Below are 25,220 nucleotides of genomic sequence, written 5' to 3'. Positions count from 1 at the left end.
ATCAGTAGTGTGAGACTCAGAATGTGGATCAAATGGCAAGGCAGGTGGATAAGGCTTGAATTCACCTTCCTTTATGTGCTTTTGATGCCATTTTCTTCCAGCAGCCTCCTAGAAAAATTTTACCTAAGACAATAAACAAGTAAAGTATGTTATGCTCTGTTACGCTTGGCGAGAATGCATATTTTCCATAGGGCTATTTGAATATTAGTATAGTCCAATGTTGTAGTCAATAGAATGAATGAAAAATGGCCTAATATTCAAGCTCATTCAACTACCTCCCTTCACCAGCCACCTTCTTTTCTCCTCCTCCTCTGTCTTCTCTTTCTTCTCCCTCTCCCTCTCCTCCTCCCCACTCCTCTTTTTTCTTGCAGTTTTCAAAATCTTATTTAAGTACAAATAAAATGTGCACCCGAGCTTTTTATTCGTTTTCTTCAATGTGCAACCTGGCATTGGGGTTGGTGACTCTGCTAGCCAGCTGGGCGACTGTCTCCATGATGACTTTGAGCTTCTTGGAGGAAACATGAGCAATCTCTGCACAGCAAGATTTGGGGCATAGCAGCAGCACCCCCAGCTCCTTGACACTGTGAACCAGGAACCTTCAGAAGGTCCCAGGCAACCTGTGCTTTGTTTTTTTGTTGCTCCTGTAACCAATGTTGGGTATCAAGATCTGATTTTAAATGTGCTCCACACCCTGTTATCAATACTGCAGGGTTTCTGCCAGTTACACTTGATCTTGAGACACTGGTTGGACACTGGTTGATCCTCTTTTTAAGGATCTTGTACTTTACCAGGGATCTGAGGGCAGCCACTATGCTGATTGGAAGGCTGACACTTCCAAAGGTAGTGCCAAGGAGGAGGAGCCCCTTGCCAGCCTTTAAGTACTACCCCGCTATATAAACTGAGCTACAGAACTTATCTCTTGCTTGCTCAACCTAACAGATCTACTTATTGTTACCCTGTTGCCCCACAACCAAGTGCCTGATACATGCTGAAGAGTCCCAGGATTTCCTTCCATCAGAAGCCTTCTTGTCCACCTCCTCAATTCCTACTCATTTTCCAGGCCCACCTATATCCCACCCACCCTTAATTCATTTCTCATTCATTCCATGACAATTTCTATTTTTCCTTTAAGTTTTTTTTTTATTTGAGAGGAAAAATTACAGAGAAAAGGAGAGATAGAGAGGCCTTCCAACTGCTGATTCACTCCCAAAATAACCAAAACAGCCAGAGCTGAGCTGACCTGAAGCCAGGAGGTAGGACTATATTCTGGGTCACCAGCATGGGTGCAGGGACCCAGTGTCTTGGGCCATCAGCTGCTGAATCTCCAGGTCATTAGCAGGGAGCTGGATTAGAAGTGGAGAAGCAGCCAGGACAGGAATTGGCACAAGAAATGGAGGCTTAGCTTACTATGTCATGGTGCCAGCCCCCCCATGACAGTTTCTTGAGCGCCAACTATCTTTTTGGCACAGAAAGATATAGGTACACAAGATACAATGGTGACTAAAACACCCATGGGTGTTGGTTTCATGGAACTTAGTTTATTGGGAAACATGACATAAAAATAAGTAGACATATGTGTAACAGTTACACATTGTGGTACATCCAGTGTAGGAAAAGAACTGAGTACAGTGAGAGAGAACACTGAACTCAGGGAAATAGCTCCTTTGAGTAGCCTAACTGTCCTTGAGCTCTCCTTAATAAAAGTCTACAAGGCCTTAGTATTAAGACTTCCACTCAAATATGTTTGATGTGCTGGTGTTGTGTACACCAAATCCTGTGCAGTAATAATAGCATGCACTTTGAGCAGTCACTGTAAATATGGCACTGTGTTGTTCACTATATGTAGGTTCTCTCATTTAATCCTTAGTGCTAGTTTATGGAAGGTGAACATTTTGGCATAATGGGGTAAGCCACTGCTTGGGACACCCAAGTCCAAAATTGGAGTTCATTTACTCCACACTTAATGCACCCTGGGAGGCACCAGATGATGTATCAAATGCTTGGGTCCCTGTCACCTACATGGGAGACTGAGACAGAGTTCTGGACTCCTGGTTTTGGCCTGGCCCATCCTTGACTGTTGGAGCCATTTGGAGAATAAACTTAGCAGATGGGAGATATCTTTCTTTCTCTGCCACTCTGCCTTTGAAGCAGATAAAAAGAAATAGGTACTTAAAACTGAATCTATGAAAGAAGTATTATTTTCACCCTTTCATAAATGAGAGAACTGAGTCACAACACAGTTCCAACACTTCCCCAAGATCATTCATTTAGTATCTAAGGTGGAACTCAAATCCCAGTTTTCAGGATCTTGAATTCCCCCACTTAAACACTACACTATATTACATTCTGTAACTAGGTGCTTGCAGTGTGTGTGTGTGTGTGTGTGTGTGTGTGTGTGTGTGTGTGTTGGAGGGCTGGCATTCACAGTTGAATAAATCACTTAGGGATCAATCATCATGGCTTGACCATATCATGCCATCCTCCAGTGATCGCCTTGGTGTCCAAGGGAGTAGCATTGGAATTCACCTGACTGGGGGGGGGGGGGTTGTAGAATGCATGGGCACTGAGGCTCACCAGAAACGTGATAGCATGTTTATCTGGGTCCTGTATAACTCGTGTCTGATGGTGTAGCTGGAGGACAGCCTGTACCAAGGCACAGACATGAAAATAACAGATTTTTGAAGAACAGACAATGTGCTGTGACTGTGCATGAGGTTGGAGCCAGTGCAACAGGGCTGGGGACCCAGGCTACACAGATATGGTCTGTTCTTGTTCAGGTTTGGGAATATGTACCTTCTTTTCCTAGGAAAAGAGTCCTTCAGCATGGGGACAAAGCCTGGCACACAGGAGGGCATGGGGACAGAGGGCTGCATGGCATCCCCCTGTTTTCCAGAGAGCAAAGACAAAAATTGCAGCAAGTGTGATAAATATACTCAAGGCAAGCTCTATCTCCTGCTGGGCCACTGCTCTGTTTGTTGGGGGACAGCACACCAATGGAAAAATCAATCCTCAAGCAAGGAAGTTAACTCATGAGCCAAGTGCATGCATGCTACCTTGGGTCCCATAACTCCTTTCAGCGACTAGATGAAAGACCTCTCTCTGTCTTTCCTTCTCTCTGTAAATCTGCCTTTTAAATACAAATAAAACAAAGTAATTTTTTTTAAAAAAAGGAAAGGTTTTTAACCATTCACTGAACAACCATCATCTACATGGCTTCTTAATCTAGGGGAATCACAAATATCTTCCAAATCATAAGAACATTTTTCCATGGAAATCAGGAGATATAATTTAAAACTGAACCAGCCACACCTTCCTGCTTCCTGCCTTTTTCCCCCTTGCCCTCTGGAGGAATTCTGCTGATTCTCAATGCTGGTCTCAGCATTAACCCTCTCGTGGCTCTGCTCCTCAAAGTTGATGCATGTCATTACATGGTCAAACTGGAAAGATCATTGGAAAACAGAGTCGTAGCGTTCTCTCTCTCTCTCTCTCTCTCTCTCTCTCTCTCTCTCTCTCTTTCATTTGACAAAGGAAAATGCCCCCACCCCAAAAGGAGAAAGGGCTGATTTACCTGAGAACTCCTTTTGACTTTGTGGCAGGATCCTGTGCAGGGCCTGGAGGTCTCGCAAGGACAGCTCTGCATTAGTTCTCTGGGTTTAGGAGGCTGATAAGGCCCAGTATTAACAGCAATGTTGAGATGATTGGCCAGGATCATCTCTTGGGTTTATATTAAAATGGTTAGGCCAAGCATGACCACAAGCTCTCTTCTGCGACTGTCCCATAGCAAAAGGCCTTTCCTGACCCAACAGCCAGGCAGGAGTGAAACCTGACATTGGCATATCTATGCTTCTTGTACCTTTCCTGCTTTATGGGGATGATTTTGGTGTCCTGTACATGCTGCTGTGGAGAGCAATCACACAGTCAGGGAGAAGAAGATGACCTGGAGAGTTGTCTCTGTCTCTCACAGAGCCCTGGGAATGGGTACTGTGCCATAAACCTTTGTTGAACTGATCTGCACATGACGCTGAGGGGAAAGATTCCCTGCAGTGTGGATGAAGATGTGTGCTGGACTGTGCATTCAGAAAACTCCTGACAACCCGTTCAGCAAGGGGAGCTGAGTTACTGTTATTGGGCAGATGCTGAGGAAAAGCATGCTCAGGCCCAGAATCCCAGGGCAGAGCAGCACAATTTATGCTTATGCCATGGTTCTACAGCAGTACTGCCAGGCCCACTGCAACCTTAGGTCATGTGCAGTGCTGGCAATCAATCCCTTTCATGGGCTTTGTAGTGTTGTTTTAAGTTTAGTTCTGGCAGATTTTGTTTAAATCTCTCATTTCCATCTGGTAGCTTCATTATTAGAGAAACAAACCTCTTATTCACCTACCTTTAGCCCATCCCTGGAGTGGCTTAACTTCTGAAGAGGAGGCACTGTGGTCTATTAGGGAAGCTGCCATCTGTGATACTGGCATCCTGTGCGCACCCATTCCAGTCTCAGGTGCTCTACTTTCAATACAGCTCCCTGCAATACACCGAGGACAGCAGCAGAAGATGGCCCAAGTTATTGTTTCCCTGCTACCCATATAGGAGATCCAGAAGAAGCTCCTGAGCCCTGGCTTTGGCCTCTTCCAGCCCTGTTCATTGCAGCCACTGGGGGAGCTGAACCAGTAGATGAGAGATTTCTCTTTCTGTATCTTCCTCTTTCACTTAAAGTCCACCTTTCAAATAAATAAGCAGGCAAATCTTAACCCTCCCAGTCTTTTAAAAGAACTATTGTTAAGTTTTGATATGGCAATACTAACTCTAAGAACCAATTTGACAATGAAAGCGCAGTCACTGTGGACTTCCTATGTGACTGACTGCAGAAATCTGCTCAGTTATTTTTTAAACAACAGCTTTATTGAGATATATTCAAATTTCCTGAAGCTGAAGTGATTAAGGTAGATAATTCAGGTTTTTTTTCAGGGGGTGGGTAAGTGGTTATATTCATAGGGTTGTCCAACTATCTAATTTCAGAACATTTTCGTGACTCCAAAAGATATCCCTGTACCCATTAAGCAATCACTCTCCATTCTTTCCTCACCCAACACTTGGCAACCACTAGCCTACTTTCTATCTCTATGGCTCTGCCGAGTCTGAACATTTCATATCAGTAAATAAGGCCTATTTATTCTTTCTGATCTCATGCTGTGTTCCAGTAATGAGCCTCCTCTGTTCTCCCTGAGAGCTTTTGTACCCATCATCTTCTGGAAAACAAGCACAAAAGAAGAGTCTGTTATGATGGTGGAGTTACAAATGTACCCAGAGTCATTAGGATGTGAAAAATTGGCCACTCTGTTGCCCATTAAGCCCAGGGAGACCTGGGGTGGTGGAAACATGGTCCATACTCCATGGCCATTGTGTCTCAGGTGCTGTGGTCTGGTCGAGGCCTTCAAAATCCAGTTTCACGGCTTGCTAAGGAGTGGTGGCGCCAGGTCTCTTGTTCAGTTCAGACTCGCAGGCAGGCAGAGTCATCCAGAACCTTTGGTACCAGGCACGTGAAGGAGCACAACACGAAGACGTTTCTCATCGTGGTCACCATGGCAATACAGACAGCCTCCAATTTCAAGTAAACAATGTCAAGTCACGCTCTGCTTCTTCCTCTCTTCTTTGAGGCAGATTTATTTTCTTAAAAAATGCTACAGGCTAAGAAGAAAATTGGAGAGTTGGCCCGGTGTGGTCTGCCCCATCTCAGGAACCCCTAAGGAAATTCAACCTTGCCAGTTCCCGGAATCACGAGAGTGTTTTGTTTCACTTACATGCTCACTGTCCACAAGACACAGCTGACACATACCACCCTCTGTGTGCCCTTCAAGCTGACCTCCTTATCCTGTTCTTTTCCAAAAGATAGCACCATAGCTGCAATTTTCCTGGCGGGACACTTTGCTCTCACCTTTAATTCCTTTCTTTTTTACATTCCTAACAAGGCACCAGTTCTCAGAATCAATCCGTCACGTTAGCAACAGGCCTTGCTGGACTTCCTGCCTCTAGCCCTGCCTCTTTCCATCCCAGCCTCCCCACCACTTGCAGCCCAATCCTGTCATACACTGCTTTTAGCATGTCACCATCAGGCTCACAGACCACAGAAATGTGGTCTCCCACCACATTTTCTACTTTAGCAATCCACTGGGAACCACAATCTCATGGATTCAGCAGCAGCAGCTCCCACACGTGGGACAAGTCTCCATCTGGGCCTTCTCCCTGCTCAAATTCCTAACACCTCACAAACCAAGCTGTTTACATTCCTCCTTCTATCATACACGTGCATACACACACACACACACACACACACACATACACACACAACTCCTTTGTGACACGAAACTTCATATAGTTTCTCCTACAAAATACAATCAACTCTTTTATGGAGGCCCCCTTGTATGCGGGCGGTGCTGTGACTGCATCATTGTACCCAATCAATGCAGCAAGCGATCTTCCTTCTAACACAGAGAAGGAAACCAAAGTTCAAAGAGGTTAGGAGATTTGACCAAGCATCAGAGTTGGCTTCGGAGTGAAGATTGACTCAGAATCCAAAGACGCTTAGGCACCAAGTTATTGACTAAGAGTACTGTGGTCAAACTTCTCATGGCAGTCCACATGTTGCATGAACCAACCTCACTCATCCCCAGTGTACCACACCTGATCTAATTCTTTATTTCAGATGGGTAGGTTTTTTTTTTTTCCCTCAACTACCAAGGAGGGATCCCCTCAGAGCCACAGCAAAGGATTTACTCATATTGGTGTCCTTTATGAGGCGTTATGTGAGACACAACGTGTTAGTCTTCATGGGAAAGAATCAAAATGATTATAACACAGTCCAACAACAAGAAGCCTTGTAACACCATGTTTTGCAAAAGGAAATCTTGTGTTACAAGACCTCTGGCTACAAGGGCAGAGCAATAGCTTCTTTATTTGCAGGAGTCAACTACAAATGGTTTGAGAAGGAATCCCAATCCAAACTGGGAGAGGAAATAAGAAAACAGAAACTGAATTGCCCTGGAATCTCCATGGAAGGTCACAGAAGAATATGGGAATAGGGCCTGCTTTGGGTAAGGGAACCGGGGCAAAAACAGATGTAGTAAAGAGGCTTTTCCCTAAATTTCTTTTCATATTTACTGAGTTTTGAGTCATGGAGATACAGTAACAACTTACAAAGAAAAGGAAATTATTTTTAAAGAAAAATATGGGGCCAGCAAAGGTTCATGTTCCAGATATTTGGGACCCTGCACCCACATGCGAGACTCTGAGGAAGTTCCTGGCTCCTGACTTCAGCCTGGCCCAGCTCTGGCCGATGCATCTGTATGGCAAGTGAAACAGTGGATGGAGAATCTCTCTGTCTCTTCTGCTATCTCTCTAAATCTGCCTTTCAAATAAAAATAAATGAATCTTTAACAACAACAGCAAAAACACTGCATAGCTGAGTGAAGCATAAAGCAGTGTGAGTGGTTTTCTTTTTTTATAAAATGATTTATTTATTCCAAAGTCAGAGTTACAGAGATATCGTCCATACATTGGTTCACTCCCCAAATGGCTGCTACAGCTGGAGCTGGACTTGTCTGAAGCCGAGAGCAGTGAGCTTTTTTCAGTCTCCTATGTGGGTGCATGGGGCTCAAGGCCTTGGGCCATCTTTTGCTGCTTTCCCAGGCCATTAGTAGAGAATTTGATTGGAGGTGTGGTAGCTGGGACACAAACTGGCACTCATTTGGGGCAACAGTGCTATAGCTGGAGAATTAATTTGCTGTGTCACTGTATGAGTCCCAAGTGGTATGATTTTAATCTCTTGTTCTGAAATTGTTGGACTTGACAATACTCCATAAGACAAATGTCAGACAGCTGCCCCTGTCTGCAGAGTCTGGGGCCAGAATTCCAAGGTGCAAGGGATATGTCTCACACAAGGTATATGATGTTTGGAGAGCATCCTAGATTCCAACTGCTTCCTCTGGCTGGATTGCAGTCTTTATTTATGCTTTAGAGTTAACAGACCTCACAAATGTGCATGTTGTACAATTGTACAGTTAGAAATCTGACACAACATCCAGCAAAACTGTGGGTGGATGAATTCTTCTGTCCCAATGCAGGGGTAACCCCCAGTCCCAGGAGCTAGCACTGCTTATGGATAACTATCTTGGAATCAGGGCCTGGGCAGGAGCCTCATGACTTGAATAATGGTTGCTGAATAATCTGGCCATGAAGAGACACCAATCAGGCCCTTGATCCCATGTAGCCACAGTCCTTGGCATCTCCCAGAGAAAATTTTTGCTGAGCTGACAAATGAGATACATCAGGAAGGCCAAGGCAAATTGTTTTCTCCTCCTGCCTGATAAAGTAATCAGGGGATATTCTTGGTTGAGAGAGCTTGAGGTTCAAGTGTACAGAGTCAATGTCATTGTGAAATGATACAAGATGTGCTTTGATATTGGGACCTACTGTATTGCCAGTGGGGAGTAAGCAGATGTTCACAGGACTTTAGGCCCTTTCCAAAGCCCTCTTTTTTTCCCTCTCACTCCTAAACCTGATGTATTTGTTAGTTTTCTAGGTGCTGTCAGTGCTGCAACCAAGTTCAAGTGTGCAGTAGTTGCTCACTCTTATGACCTGCTGCCTATATCTTACCTTGCATAAGTCTGAAGTGCCACAAAATGCCTTAATCACCAGGAATCTGTCTCTAGACATAATGATATGCAAAAAAATCAATGCCCTTTGCATTCCCAAGTAGCCCAAATACCTAGGAAGTGAAAACTCAGGTAAATGAGATCAAATATGGGCAAGAACATAAAACTAAGAGGGAATACCATTTTTTGATGATTCAGTGCTACCAAATAGCTAGTGCTGTATAGCCTTGCTGTGTGGCTATTTTCTTTTGCCTTTGGGTATAACAGGTAAGACACAATCTTGACCACTCAAGAAGATTATTGGGGGATGGGTGGGCACTGCTTTGGGAGTTAGAGAGAAAGGAGATTTTTTGACGTCGGAAGAGGAAAAGGTTACCACTTCCTCTAATCTAGAGTTTCTTAAAAGTGGGGGTAGAAAAGATTTAGTCAACTAAGTGGAATTACTAATCTCAAGTGCCGCCCCCTAGAGGTAATGGAGTCAGTAAAAACCTTAAAATTCTGTGACACATGGGGGTGGAGACTATGGGTCAGGGAGATCTTTATTCCCATGTGCCACATAGTCAGAATTACATCATACTCCCATCAGCTATGAGAGCAGCAGTTGTCATGCGAGGGCTGAAGCTCATTCTCCAAAATTGATTAAAATCAAAGACATCTGAGACAAAATCAGTAAAGGTTAGAGATGAACACAAAATCACCAATCAAGTAGATGTTAGTGACTTTTAAAAACACTCCATGCACAACAGCAAGGGCAAATGAAGCTTTGGCCAAGATTGGCCATATTCTGAGTCAGAGAACAAGTCTTTAAAAATGTGAAAGAATTGAAATCCCAAAGTATATTTTTTGGCTATAATGGAATCAAAGTTAGAAATCAGAGCAGTAACAAGAAAATAAATACTGTTCTTGGGAAATAAGCAACACATTTCTAAGTAATCCTTAGGTCAAAGGGGAAGACTCAAAGGAAATTTTCAAATACTGTTAATGAAATGAAAACGCATTACACCCATATTTATGGACCACATCACATGCAATACTGAAGTGGAAACTGATAGCACTAAATGCTAATATAAAAAAGAAAGGTCTCAAATCAATATTTCAAGATTCTACCTCAAGAAAAATAGAAGAGTAAACTTAAAGCGGAAAGAAGGAAATTATAAAGAACACAAACCAATGGAATTAAAAAACAAAAGACAACCAGAAAAAGCAATGAAGCAAAAAGCATGATCTTCTGAAAAGAACAGTGAAAATGAAAAGCCTCTAGCAGAGTGATAAAGATGCAAATAAACATATATAAATATATAAAAAGATATAAATACCAGTAGTGAAACAGGTGATATCAATAGACACTGCAGTTTTCAAAGGAATAAGAATATTTCCAACAAAGCTGCTCTAAATTGAACAATGTAAGTGAAATAGATCAATTCATGAAAATGACAACCTAGTGACACTCAAGTTGAATTAGATAACCTAAATGGTTTTATCGTTACTAAAGAAATTGGATTGGTAATTTAAAACATGCCACAAATGAAAGACTAGTCCCAGGACAATTAGATGCTGGACTTTACGATTGGTCAAAACCTCCAATGAAAGAATCTCAACTGAGTTTGAACTATGGAAATACAGCGGGGTGGAGCAATCCACCGTGGGGGGGGGGGGGAGGGCTTGGGGAGGGGCGGGGGGAATTCCAGTGCAAAAAAAAAAAAAATGTGTGTCACATAATGCAATGAAATTAATAAAAAAAAAAAAAAGAAAGACTAGTCCCAAATCGCTTCATGGTTGGAGTTTGCCACACATTAAAACAAAACAAAGCAAAAGCAAAAACAATTCTACATAATTTCCTTCAGAAAACAGATGAGGAACACCTTCAACTCATTTTGTGAGGTCAACATCATCCTGATAACTGAACCAATGCTGGCTTCCAAAGCAATTGATTAAACTATGCACCGAAGACCAGGCGTGGTAGTCTAGTGGCTAAGGTCCTTGTCTTACACGCGCCGGGATCCCATATAGGTGTCAGTTTGTGTCCCAGCTGCTCCACTTCCCATCCAGCTCCCTGCTTGTGGCTTGGGAAAGCAGCAGAGGATGGTCCAAGTCCTTTGGCCTCTGCACCCACATGGGAGACCCAGAAGAAGCTCCTGGCTTCAGATCAACTCAGTTGGGGCTGTTGTGGCCACTTGGAGAGTGAACCAGTGGATGGAACATCTTTCTGTCTCTCTTGCTATTTGTAGATCTGACTTTACAACAAAAATAAATAAATCCACCCCCAAAAAGCTATGCACTGAAATCTCTCATGTGTGTATAGACTTGAAAATCCTGTCATATATTAGCAAATGTAATTCAGCAACACATAAAAATAGTACACCATGATTAAATAGCGTGTTTTTAAAAAAGATTTATTTATTTTTATTTGAAAGACAGAGTAACACACACACACACACACACACACACACACACACACACACACACACACACACACAGATCTTCCAGCTACTGGTTCACTCTCCAAATGGCTGCAGCAGCTGGTTCACTGTCCATATGGCTGCAACAGCTGGAATTGGGCCAGTTTGAAGTCAGGAGATAGGCACTTCTGTGGCTACCATGTGTACGCAGGGGCAAAGGACTTGGGCCCTTGGCCACTGCCCTCCGAGGTCGTTAACAGGATCTGGATCAGAAATGAAATTGCCGGGACTGGAACTGGTGTGGATATGGTATACCTGCATAACAGGCAGAGGCTTAGGCTACTATGTCATGGTGTCAGCCCCAATCAAACAAGGTTTATTCTATAATGTAGACTCTGTATTTGAAAAGCAGCTCATGTACTCCACCACGTTAATAGTCTAAGGCAGAACATGCAGATGTCTGAGTCTCAAGCAAAGGCCGAGCAAATCTAGAGCAGGAACAGTACATTTGCCTTATAATGAGTTCCCAAGGAAGGTTCTATGGGACATTTCAGGATCTACAACCCTTTAGAATAAAGTAGACCATCCTCAGTTTGGCATATGAAGCCTTTCATAAGCAGGCCCTGCCTACCACTCTTTGACTGTCTCTTATTGATCTTCTCTTGAAGTCAGGGAGATGTTCAATACTTTAGCTCTGTCCTCTGCACACAGCTTATGCTATTCCTTCTAGAGATCTAGAGTGCTGCATGGTCCTACTCCAAATGAGCCCATAGTTTGCTTTGATGATTTCATGGTTTGTGTGTGTGTGTGTGTGTGTGCCATCACCTTTGAGATTTCTTCCCTTACTCCTTGGTTTGGGCAAGTTATCTTTCTTGGGGATCCATCCCACAGTTTCCTTAGGCTTTCCTCTCTTGGAATTGTCTGGCATTGATATCTGCATTAGCTATCTCTTTAATGCAGGGCTTAGGGCCTGAGCAGAGTAGGTGTCCAGCACAGAGTACTTAGTGGGAGCAGGTGGGGGTTACAATTGATTCACCTTTGGAAATCTCTCAGAGGTCAGGGAGCCAGCGATGTCTACCTGGAAACCCTCCTCTGTCACCACAGGCTGGTGGAGGGTTTGTCTTTGAGCCTTCTCCACCCAATTTTGCAACGATTTTATGATGTCATTTTCCCCCTATCATTTCTTTATAAAAATTTTAAATTTAATTTTGGATACTGTTTATATAGTTGAGAGACAGGCACACCCATGTGGGTCTCTGATTAGGTTGGGGAGGGTTGAGGTATGGAGTAAGATGGATGGGACAAATGTTTCAGCTTTTTTCCCTCCTGTGTCTGCAGCAGGGAAAGCAGGGAAGGCCACTCCTTGCTTTCAAACTATATAGGCACCTGAGGATAGGGGACAGTCATTTAATGATGCCTTAGAGACCCCAGTGAGGGGAAGAGTGTTTCGAGGGTGTTACTTGAGTGATTTGGAGAGTTTTGAGACATTGTCAGCTTTGTTGCACCAGGGTTGAGAAAACCTTTTCAAGGCTGACCAAGTCCATCTCAATGTGCATCCACAGGCCCAGTAACATGCTGCAGAGCTTGGCCAGGAGAGTGGTCCAACCCGTTCTGCTTTCCATCATCTGACAAAACACATCCTCTGCTGGCCTAAATGAGCTGGCTATAATGTGCTCCATGTACTTTTGGGAATGCTGTCCACTGCACAGGCATCAGCAACGGAGGAGGCCCAGTCCCGATACATGCACTTGAAGGTTAAACCACACAACTTGTGATTTTCCCTGTGGCTGGGGTTTGAGTCCAGTAGTCTAATTTGGCAGTCCTCCAAGAAACCTCATTTGGCGTGACTTCAGATTTGACTCGTGTGCGCCAGTGAGTGCAGGGTCAGCTTCAGTCTATCACCTGTACCAGCCAACACACATATCAGAGGATGTAGCTGTCTAGTCAGTTGTACCCCCAGCTCCATATCTCAAGCAAACTGATGGGCCTTGCAGCCTAACTCAGCCCAGCCCAACTCACCACAGGCCCAATCTTCATGCATACCAGTGGGTGCCGCAGCCTAGTTGAGGCGACCCCCAATAACCAACATCAGGTGTGTGTCCAGCCCTAGTTGTAGCACATACAAGCATATACTGAGGCCTAGCCTGATCCATCCTATATCCCATCTGGCTCTATTATACACCCATGGGTGATACAGCTTAGTTCATTCCAACCCACCCTCAGATCTGGCCCACATGTTTGTCAGTGTGTGCTGCTATCTTGAACAACCTGGCCTGCCTCCAGTCCTGGCTCTCATGATCACCAACAGGAGATGCAACCAAGCAGGGGTGTCCACAGTTCCCCTCCCAGGCCTACTCCCAGCCCCAGATCTTGTGCCTGCCAGGTGATATTTCAGTCCAGCCTGACATGATTCATATCCAGTCCTGGCACTTGCTAGCAGGTGCTGTGACCTTGCCTGGCTAGTGCATTCTCATTCTGGCTCTTGTGTGTACCAGCAGGTATAGCACATTAGCCCTGCCTGTCCTGCCCCTAGACCAGCCCACCCCTGGTCCCAGCTCTCACGCTTACCAGTGAAAGGAGCGGCCCGGCAAGGGATTTCAGCATTTAGTTCCCATAGCAGGCTGATTCTTAGCTCTGGATCTTGCACATGCTTGCGAGTATTTCAACCCAGCATGGCATGGCTCAACCACATTCTCAGCTCTCACTGGAGGGCGTTGCAGCCTAGCCCAACCAGGTGTGGTCCACATCTTGTCCTGGCTCTTGTGCATGCCAGGGAGTGCCGTGGCCTGGCCCAGCCTAGACTGTTCCCAGACCTGGCCCACATAAATGCTGATGAGTGCTGCAGCCCTGCTTAGCCTGATCTGCCTTTAGCCCTGACCCTTGTGCTCCGCAGCCCTAGAGCTAATAGATGCTGAGGGTGCTGTGGCATGGTCTACCTTCAGTCTCAGCCTTTGCATGTGCTGGTAGGTGCTGCAGCCTGGTCCCATCTGGCCCTCTCCTAGCCCCAGCTCTCACGAGTGTTGGGTGACTTCCCTGGTCCAGCCTGGCTCAGTCCATTACCACTCCCCAGCTCTCCATGCAAACCTGCATGTGCTGGAGTGCCACAGAGGAGAGCCCACAAGTTACCTACAGTATGTGCCCCCAAATTCAGTTCTCCTGTGTTCTGGTGGTTGCTGTGATCCAGTCTGACATGGCCCACGCTGCTTCAAAACTGATGGGTGGATACTATGGCCTATCCCAGCTAGCCAGGCATGCCTCCAGCTCCAGCTTTTGTGTGTACCAGGGGGTGGTAGGTGATGCTATTTAGCTCAGTCCATTTTTCCACATGAGTGGGTGCCTTGGCATGGCCCAAACATGCCCTCTGGTTTCTCCTCTAAACAGTTCTGTCTCAGCTCCCTTGCTCACCTGCAAGTGCAGTGGCTCCAGTTCATGAAAGATCCCAGATCATTTCTTCTCTGTCAAATATGCTCTCAGCCTTTTCCACCTTCAATATGTCTGCAAACCCCTTATTGCGGTGATCTACATCTCCCTCCCCCACCCCACCAGTCTGGGGGCTGGTGTGGTACGTCCACACCTGGTGTTCTCCACCTTCCCCATAAATCTTAAAAAGAAAAAAAAAAAAGAAAGAAAAAAAGGAATGGGCAGGTATGTTGGCACACTAGTATGGTTAACATAAATTTGGTATTAACCAGGCCCAGAATGCCTGTTAGCCACTGCCTGCTTTTCTCCCAGCAGTGTAACACTTGCCTACGTACAAAGTGACCTGGGCAGCTGTGTACAGCTGAGGTCTATGTTGCCCTTTTATCTGTGTGCTGCTACCAACAGGCCTAGGGTCAACAGTCCAGATGACTATCCATGATTTATTTGAAGTGTGGGTGAGGGATGGCAAAACAGATTAAAAGTGCAAGTCATTTACCAAAACTACAGAATCAGAACAGTGATTCTCAACTGAGAGATTCTGCCCTCCCCCCCCCCCCCCGGGATATTTGGCAAAATAGGAGAATAATTTTTTAGAATATTTATTTGAAAGGTAGGGTGACATCAAGTGCATGCAAGAGAGATCTTTTGCTTATCTCCCCAAATTGTTGCAACAGCCACAGTTTTGGGCCAGGCAAAAGTCAGGAGCTTCACCCTCATGCCCTACATGGTGCCATAACGTAGTAGGTTAAGCCTCCACCTGCAGTGTCAGCATCCCATATGGTCGCCAGTTGGACTCCTGGCTGCTCTAGTTCCCATTCAGCTCCCTGTTAATGGCCTGGTAAACCAACAGAGGATGACACAAGTCCTTGTGCACTTGTATCTGCATAGCAGACATGGAACAAGCTCCTGGCTCCTGGGTTCAAATTGGCTCGGCTCTGGCCACTGAAGCCATTTTGGGAGGGAACCAGCAGATGGAAGATATCGCTCTCTCTTTTTCTCTGCTTCTTGATTTGTAATTCTGCCTTTCAAGTAAAAATAAATAAATACATAAATCTTTTTTAAAAAGAGAGATGTGTTTAATTAACAAGTGTTCTTGTTAATGGGATTAGTGCCTACTATGGTTTGGACGTTGGTTGAGCATTTCTCCCAAAAATTCATGAGCTACAGTTTTGTTTTCTGGTGTGATGAGACTGAGAAGTGGTGAGGTGAGACCTAGTGGGAGCTAGTTGTTACCAAGGACATCCCCTGAAGAAGAGATTAACGTGGTTACCACAGGACCAGGGGAGTTTCTGTGATAAGAGATCGTTATGAAGGAGCTTAACAACTCCCTCAAATTCCCCTTCTGCACACATCTGGTTTCTTTTCCTTTTTCTCTGTATTGTGACAAAGCCAGGGAGGGGGTCAGCATGGGTTCCATCAGAATTAGAAGCCAAACAAATTTCTTTGTATGTAACATACCCAGTATCAGGGCATCAGGTATTTCGTAGTGATGACAGTGAACAGAGCAGGATAGTGTCCTTATAAAAGAGACATAACCTTTCTCTCTCTTTTTTAAAAAATTTGTTTTTATTGGAAAGTGAGATATACAGATAGGAGGAGAGACAGAGAGGAAGATCTTCCATTCATTGGTTCACTCCCCAAGTGGCCATAACAGTCAGAGCTCAGCCGATCCGAAGCCAGGAGCCTGGAGCCAGGAGACTCTTCCGGGTCTTCCATGTGGGTGAAGGATACCAGGATACCAAGGCTTTGGGCCATCCTCGACTGCTTTCCCAGGCCACAAGCAGGGAGCTGGATGGGAAGCAGGGCCACCATGATTAGAACCAGCGCCCATATGGGTTCCTGGTGTGTGTAAGATGAGGACTTTAGTCCTCATAACCTTTTTTTTTTTTTTTTTTTTTAAACTCCCTTTGCCCTTCCGCTATGTGAGGACACAACATTGTCCTTTTCTACCACATGAGGGCACTGCTGAGAAGGCACTGGCCAAAGACACATGACACATGATGGTGAAGTGATCTTAAATTTTCCAACCTTTGAAACTTCAAGAAAACAGGTATCTATTCTTTTATAAAATGCTCAGTCTCAGGACTTTTGATATTTTCTTATATGAGCACAAACAGATGAAGACAAGGCGATAAATTTCTTTGCTGAAATGTCCTGCAGGAGTGTTTGGACTCTTATGCCTTTGTCTCCTTAATCAACTTGATGGGTAGTCATTCTTGCTCCTTCTGAAAAATCAATAATGGAGGCCTACTATAATAGTGACAAGTCTGATTCAAAGACTCTTTTTTTTTTTAAAGATTTATTCATTTTATTACAAAGTCAGATATACACAGAGGAGGAGAGACAGAGAGGAAGATCTTCTGTCCGATGATTCACTCCCCAAGTGAGCCACAACGGGCCGATACGCGCCGGTCCAAAGCCGGGAACCTGGAACCTCTTCCGGGTCTCCCACGCGGGTGCAGTGTCCCAATGCACTGGGCCGTCCTCGACTGCTTTTCCCAGGCCACAAGCAGGGAGCTGGATGGGAAGTGGAGCTGCCAGGATTAGAACCGGTGCCCATATGGGATCCCGGGGCGTTCAAGGCGAGGACTTTAGCCACCAGGCCACGCCGCCGGGCCCCAAAGATTCTTTAAAGTAAGTTATTTTCAAGTAGAGCTGCACGTTCCACTAATGCCTACAACCGGATAGAGGGTCCCTTGGCATTTGCTAATGAATAGATAGGGCAAAGTAATTAACACTTAATGATTGTGCAAATGGATGCTGCTTCAAAACTAGTTGATCCTTTCATTTTTATTCAGATAATTAATTATTTCCACTTAAAGTATATACATATATATACTGTTGATGCAAACATAAACTTCAGATACCCATAGTAGCACTTGCCAGGTATGGTGAATTATGATTCTTGCAATTAATGAAACTTCACTGTGTTTTTCAAAAATTCAAGCAAGGCTCCAGTTTAATATTAAGTGAACAGTTAAAACTAACACTAAATTACAGAGGGAAAAAAGTATACATAAATACACATCTCATATTTATTGTAATCAAACACACACACACTCAGCCATACTCTTCAAGCAGTGAGGAACACACTTCAGAGAAATGCGGTCTTCTCAGGAAGAGGAGGTTTAAAATCCTTATTATAGGATTGGGGCTGCATTCTGTGATGGGAGATGGTGTAAGGAAGTCAAGACCTGCTCTAGTTTAGAGGCAGTCAGAAAATAGGGCCAATTCTGTGGGTATTTCAGTAAATTTTCTTTAGAGAGAGAGAGAGAGGACACTAAAATGAAGCTGTAGTTTTCGTGGGCCAAGAAGTCACTGAGAAGCAGCCATCTCCCAGGTCAGCCAGGAGAGGGGGGTGTTTAGCCGTCTCCATGATTTTTTAAAAATTTATTTATTTTTAGGTTTATTTATTTTTATTGGAAAGTCAGATATACAGAGAGGAAGCTCTTCCATCCATTGATTCACTCCCCAAGCAGCCGCAACAGCTGGAGCTGAGCCAATCTTTTTTTTTTTTCTTTTAAAATTTTATTTTCATAGATTTACACAGAGAAGAGGAGCCATAGAGAAAGATCATTCATCTGCTGATTCACTCCCCAAGGGGCTGCCAAAGCCAGGCCTGAACCAATCTGAAGCCAGGAGCCAGAGCCTCCTCTGAGTCTCCAATTCTAGGGCCCTGGGTCATCCGTTACTACTTTCTCAGGCCCCAAGCAGGGAGCTGGATGAGAAGTGTTGCAGCCAGGACATGAACAGTGCCCACATGAAATCCTGGTGCTTGGACAGGGAGAATTGGCCAGTTGAGACAACCCACTGGGTCTTTTGATTGTGCTGAGCCAATCTTAAGCCAGGAGCCCGGAGCCTTTTCCGGGTCTCCCACATGGGCGCAGGGTCCCAAGGCTTTGGGTCATGCACCAGGATCCTATATGGGTGCTGGTTCTAATCATGGCAGCCCTGCTTCCCATCCAGCTCCCTGCTTGTGGCCTGGGAAAGCAGTCGAGGACTCCCCAAAGCCTTAGGACTCTGCACCCATGTGGGAGACTCAGAAGAGTCTCTGGGCTCTTTGCTTCAGATCAGCACAGCTCCGACCGTCATGGCTATTTGGGGAGTGAATCCTCGAATGGAAGATCTTCCTCTCTGTCTCTCTTTCTCTGTATGTCTGCCTTTCCAGTAAAAATAAATTTAAAAATCTTTAAAAATAAGATTTATTTATTTTTACTTGAAAGAGTTATAGACAGAGAAAGAGAGAGACAGAGTGACAGAAATCTTCCATCCACTGATACACTGCCTAAATGACTGCCATGTCTTGAGCTGAGCCAATCCAAAGCTAGGAGCCAGGAACTTCTTCTGGGTCTCCCAAGTAGGTGCAAGGAACCAAGAACTTGGGCCATTGTCTGTTACATTCCCAGACCAGAGAGCTGGTTGGGAAGTGGTGTAGCTGGGACATGAACCGTGACACCCATATGAAATACCAGTGCCATAGCAGAGGATTGGCCTGACAAGCCACTGTGTCAGCCCCCAGCCATTTCTGTGGTTTGAACAGCATTTGTGTTTAGTCTTAAAGACATCATTGTTATAGGGTTAGGTTTTGTGTTGGTCAAACTTTGTCATGAAGTGGCCTTGTCTCCCGTTGTTTTGTGAGATTGCTCATATTGAATAGGAGAGTACCTTGTGAATGCAGCTGTGGGTATAGAGCCGGCTCCCTATAGTCCCAGAACTGATGGAACCAGGCCAGGTCCTGCATGTCAAGGGGTGCCTCTGTCTTTCTTGATATATGCGGGGTCTGCAGAAAAACCATCAAAAATACATGTTATGAAAAGCTATGGATGGATTGCAAAAATCTTTGCACTAAAATAAACATCTTTCAATTCCATTCCATGAACTTTTTGAAATATTTTCACATTTTATTGTATATTATATTTAAATACACATGTGCATACATGTGTATCTATATTTCCACAATCCAGAGTCAACTACGATTAACTTAATGTTCTTCCTTCTATTCATTTCTTGAGTGCCTAGGTTTTCATTTAGTGGGTTTCTTTGCATAAAAACTTTAAGCTAGATGACTATATGGCCCAATAATTGTCATTGCTTGAGATGCCTACATCCCATATCAGAGTGCCTGGTATGCATCCTGGCTCCTCGCTTCCAATTCAGCTGCCTGCTGATGTGCACCCTAGGAAACAGCAGGCCATGGCTCACATAGTTGGGACCCTGTACCCTATATGGGAGATCCAGACAAAGTTCTGGGCTCCCAGCTTTGGCTTCCCCCAGCCCTGGTTGTTGTAGCCATCTGGGGAATGAACAAGCGGATGGAAACTCTGTGTCCATCTGTCTGCCTGTCTCTTCCTCTTTCTCTCTGCCTTTCACAGAAACTGAAAATAAATAAATTTTAAAACAATGATTTATTGGGCCCGACCCGATGGGCTATCAGCTAAAGTCCTCACCTTGCACGCACCAGGATTCCATACAGGCGCCAGTTCATATCCTGGCAGCCATGCTTCCCATTCAGCTCCCTGCTTGTGGCCCAAAGCGTTGTGACCCTGCACCTGCATGAGAGACCCAGAGGAAACTCCTGGCTTTGAATCGGCTCAGCTCCAGCCGTTGTGGCCACTTGGGGAGTGAACCAGCAGATGGAAGATTTTTCTCTCTGTCTCTCCTCCTCTCTGTATATCTCACTTTCCAATAAAAATAAATCTTTTTTTAAAAAACCAATTTGTTTATTTTTATTGGAAAGGCAGATAAGATTTACAGAGAGGAGAGACAGAGAGAATGATCTTCCATGTGCTGGCTTACTCCCCAAATGCCCACAATAGCCAGAACTGAGCAGATCTGAAGCCAGGAAACAAAAGCCTCCTGCAAGTCTCCTACATCGGTACAAGACCTGAAAATAAATACATTTACAAATAAAAATTAATCCTGTTATTTGATTACTGAAGGTGACCCTGATTTTCCACCATGAAATATGCACAGAATTAATACATGTATATGTACCTCTCCCCCAGCACCATTTTTTTAGTCCTACACTCATCTTGTGATTTTTCTCCCTTTCAACATAGCCACCTTTTTTTATCTTTACATTCATTAAAAGCTTGTATCCTGCTTGGAGTTCTCCTTGAGAATACCAAGGCATGTGACCTCTCTTGAAGAAGTGTGCAGTTTGGCAACTTGGAGGGCCTTGGGGGTATCTAAACCATGTAAGAGAAAAGGGCCCATTCACCAAAGGAAGGGTGAAAGTTCCGTGTAGCAAATCAGAGGAGGGTTGGGTGCTCATAATTGAGGTCTCCTAGGATTCTGAATGAGGGATGAGGAATTTCCAACCTGGTGCAACAAGCAGTTTGGATCCGGGGTCCAGCACGATGGCTCAGTGGCTAAATTCTCACCTTGCACATGCTGGCATCCCATATGGATGCTGTTTGTGTCCTAGGTACTCCACTTCCCATCCAGCTCCCTGTTTGTGGCCTGGAAAAGCAGTAGAGTATGGCCCCACCTTTTGCGACCTGCACTCATGTGGGAAACCAGGAAGAAGTTCCTGGCTCCTGGCTTCTGATCAACTCAGCTCTGGTGTTTTGACCACCTGGGGAGTGAACCAGCAGACAGATGATATTTTTATCTATCTGACCTTCTCTCTGTAAATCTGCCTTTCCAATGAAAATAAGCAAATCTTTAAAAAGGAGTTTAGGACCAAATACTTGAAGTGATTGTACTTCAGAGCATCTTGTGATCTGATCTCCATCTCACTGACTGTCCCTAAGGAAATGGAAGCCTAACAACTTCGAGAAATGCTAACTTCCTGAGGAAGAAGGGGGATGTCCAGAGAAGTTTTTCTTGAACTCTTTAGGAAAGCCTTCCCCTACCCCTCCCTGGATGATGGCCTTCCCACTGAATCTCTTTCAATGTGGATCTTCTGGTCCGTATGGGCTCTGGATTTTCAACCTGGCTTTGCCAATCTTCTGAACCTCTCTGAAGCTGTTTCTGCATCTTTGAAGTAGTATTGAGCTAGCATGCATTTGTAAGATTTGTTGTGAGATTTAGAGATGATGTTTGTGTAGTCACTGCCAATATAAGTGATACGTGTGTACTTAGAATATGGTAGCTCATATGGTCATTGTCATCCTCACTGTCATCGGCCTGCTTGCTCTGCCCTGTTGATCTGAGCTTTCTACAATGACTAAGAAGGCTGAGAGATGTGCCCTGACATGATGAGTCATTCACATAGGCCCTGGTAGACCCACATGGTATATTATACAGTGTGTTAGTCAGCTTTTGTCACTGTAATGACGTAGGATACTGACACTGGATACAGAAGAAGAAAGAGGAAGGGGAGGAACAAGATCAGATGCTTATATAACTCAGAGTTTTGGAAGTTCAAAGTCTAAATGGCATAACACAGGCTCAGTGAAAATTACCCTATGGCAATGGTGTGGATGCCTATGACAGGAGTGTGTGGCTATATCTTCATGCAGAGAAGAGGGGTGGGGCTTGCTATTTTCATGACAGCCCTCTCTGAGAACTCAAGGGATTGATTCTATGAGAACTACTTGCTGAGAGCACTTCCCAAATGATCCAAGGACCCCCATCTAGGTCACCTCCCAAAGCTCCCACCACCTTCCAGTAGTGCTTCCTTTACTGACCGAGTTTCCAACATGTGAACTTCAAGAGTCGCAAGCTATATTCTAACCACGCTCTCCTGTTTTTGGCCTACCAAAGCCCATGTTCATCTCACAATGCAAAATGCACTCATTCCATCTCCAAAGTCCCACAAGTTTGCACAAGGCAAACTTTTTCAGCCATGAGTCCTTATGAAGCTAAAAACAACCAAGATGTGTGTGTGTGTGTATATATATGCATATATATGTATATATATATATATATATATGGCTTATGATTGTAAAGTCAGATTTACAGAGAGGAGATACAGAGAAAAAGCTCTTCCATCAGCTGATTCACTCACCAAGTGGCCAAGGACTGGAGGAAGTAAGCCAATCCAAAGCCAGCAGCCAGGAGCTTCCTCTGGGTCTTCCATGTGGGTGCAGGATCCCAAAGTTTTGGGCCAACCTCGAATGCTTTCCCAGGCCACAAACAGGGAGCTGGAAGGAGTGGAGCAGCTGGGATATGAGCTGATGCCCATATGGGATGTTGACTCAAGCAAGGCAAGGACTTAGCCAGTAGGCTATTGCACTGGGCCCAAACATTAACTCTTAAAGCTCCAAATCCAGCTGCAGTGTGCAATAGCTTTCCCAGACCTTAGACAATTCTGCCCCTTGGGCTGTGATGGTCACAACCTACACTATCACTCTCTGAGGCTACATGTGAATGTTGAGGGCTTCATGAGCTGGTGTGGCACACTGATATTTTATATACTTATTTTGGATATCTACTTTTTAATTCCCATAGCTGCACTTCATAAGGGGATCCCTACAGGGCCTCTACTCCTACAGTGCACTATTTCCTGACCATCTACACTTCTGTTTGGCAGAAGCCATCATGATCACCACACTCTTGCATTCTGCATTCCAACAATAGCAGCATCCTGTAGATGGTGCCTGTATCTGCCACTGACTCAAACTGGGCCTGGGCCTCCTTGAATCACAGCTTCAGCAGCCTTGGAGCCATTCCCTGGCAAGCCAGAATCGCAAAGCAGCCCGTGACAGGAGTAGCTGGCAATTTCTAAGATGCTTTCAAGGCATCTTTTCTGTTGTCCTGTTGCCAAGCACCTGACTTCTTTTAAGCCCAGAGAATTTCTTTATCAAGGAGCAGTTCAACACTACCTAAGTTTCCGATAAGCTTTGGTAAGGAGGAGTAGGCCTAAGAAGCACATAGTCATTTCTACTGACATGTCACAAGAATCCACCCCAGCACCACCATCCCCCCCCCAGCTGCTGAGGTTTCCTTCACAGTCACCCCTTCAGGCTAACAGTCTGTGACCAAATCCATAAATTCAGGCTTATCATTTAAAGGTCCATGAAGGCATTTCCTCTGTAACCCCATTTTCGAATCTGTTTGATTTGTATTCCCAGTTTCTTCTAACAAATGACTTCATGAGGGGCTAGCATTCTGGTATAGTGGATTAAGCCGCTTGGCTATGTGACAGTGACATCCCATATGTGTACCAGTTCAAATCCTAATTCCTCTACTTCTCATCCACCTCCATGCTAATGGCCTGGGAAAGCAGCGGAGGGTGGCTCAAGTGCTTGAGTCCCTGCACCCACGTGGGAGACCCAGAAACTCCTAGATCCTATGTTCAGTTTGGCCTAGCTCAGGCTTGTGCAGACATTTGGGGAGTGAACCAGTGGATGGAAGATCTCTCTGTCTCTCCTTTCTCTGTAACTCTGCCTTTCAAATAAGTAAATAGATCTTTTTAAAAATGTCCTTATGGATTATTTTAACTTCTGTGTCTGTCTCCTGACTACTCTAACAGAACATAAGTTCCCAAGATTGACAAGTGTCACCCTAAGTGAAGTCCTCTTTACTTCCCTGCTCCCAGAGCTGAGCTAAAAGGCCTCTGAAAATAGAGCAGCATCTAGTTTAAATAGTAAATTTAGGTTACAGGAATTTATGGAGATAGTGCAGATATTTTTCATATATCTTTCATCCAGTTTGACTTGATAAACTTTTTTAAGAGATTTATTTGAAAGGCAGAGTCATCAAGATGTAAAGAGAGTGGGAATAGGTTGAAGAGTAGCTTCCATATACTGGTTCATTCCACAAATTACCATAATGGCCAGGCCTGGGCCAGGCCAAAGCCAGGAACCACGAATTTCACACAGGTCTTTCACATGAGTGGCAGGGTTCCAGGCACTCGGTCCAACCTCTGATGCTTCCTCAGGCATGTTATCAGGGAACTGGATTGCAGCTGAAGCAGCTGGGACATGAACCAGCACTCATAGAGGATGCCAGTGTTGTAGGTAGCAGTTTAACCTGCTGTGGTACAACACTGGCTCCATTGATGGTTAAATCTTATGTAACCATAGTACACTGTTGAACCAGTGGAAGGTGACACCTGTTCAATGTGTGTACATGGTTCTGGGGGTGGGCCATTTTATCACATGTGTACTTGCCACCACAGTTGATATGTATAGCTGTTCCATTGTCACCAAGATTTGCTGTGAACTGCTGCTGTACAGTCACAGCCATTCTGCTCCCTTTAGCCTGACTCCTGAATCCCCAGGAGTCATGAAACTGTTCTCCATCTGTGTAATCTTGCTATGTCCAGAATATTATCTACATGAAATCATACAGTGTGCCTTCATTTCAGCACAATACCCATACAAGCTTTTACCAAGCCCTCTGTCTGAAGATTGTCTCCCAGTTGCTCTCAGCATCCCTCCAGAGAAGTGCAAATAACCCTCCCTTCCCCAAGGTGCCCCTGGTAATCCATCAACATGTCTTTCTCATGGCATTTCCCAGGTGGGCCTGGGCTCCCTCCATGGCTCTCCAGCTTTAGCACACCACGCTAGGCGAAGGGTCTGCCATCACCTTCTGCCTGAACAATTGTGACGGCAGTCCAGTGTCTCCTCACTTCCACTCTGTCCCATCCCCCAGAAACAATGCTAACTTGTTCTAGCCTACTTCCCAAACCCCTCCAGGGGTTCCCGAAAGTGCTTAGGATGCAAGCCAGAGCCTCTGCTTGACATGTGAGGCTCTGCTTCTCCGACCCCTTCTTGTTTGTTTCCCAGAATGCATCTTGAGCTTTCTCACTTTTGTCCTTTGTTCAGTCCAATCCCTGGCCTGCTCTCCGGTCTTGACAAATACCACA

At 44.8% G+C, this 25,220-nt stretch overlaps 1 pseudogene; it reads right to left on the bottom strand.

Moving 5' to 3' along the window:
* Positions 1–418: 418 nt before the first annotated feature.
* LOC101535212 (large ribosomal subunit protein eL32-like) overlaps positions 419–25,220 on the bottom strand; it is a 49,245-nt pseudogene continuing 24,443 nt past the window's right edge.

This window comes from Ochotona princeps, chromosome X, assembly GCF_030435755.1.
Source record: "Ochotona princeps isolate mOchPri1 chromosome X, mOchPri1.hap1, whole genome shotgun sequence".
In the NCBI taxonomy this organism is placed as follows: Eukaryota; Metazoa; Chordata; class Mammalia; order Lagomorpha; family Ochotonidae; genus Ochotona; species Ochotona princeps.
Note: the sequence above shows the minus strand (reverse complement) of the source record. Positions and strands in the feature narration are given on the sequence as shown.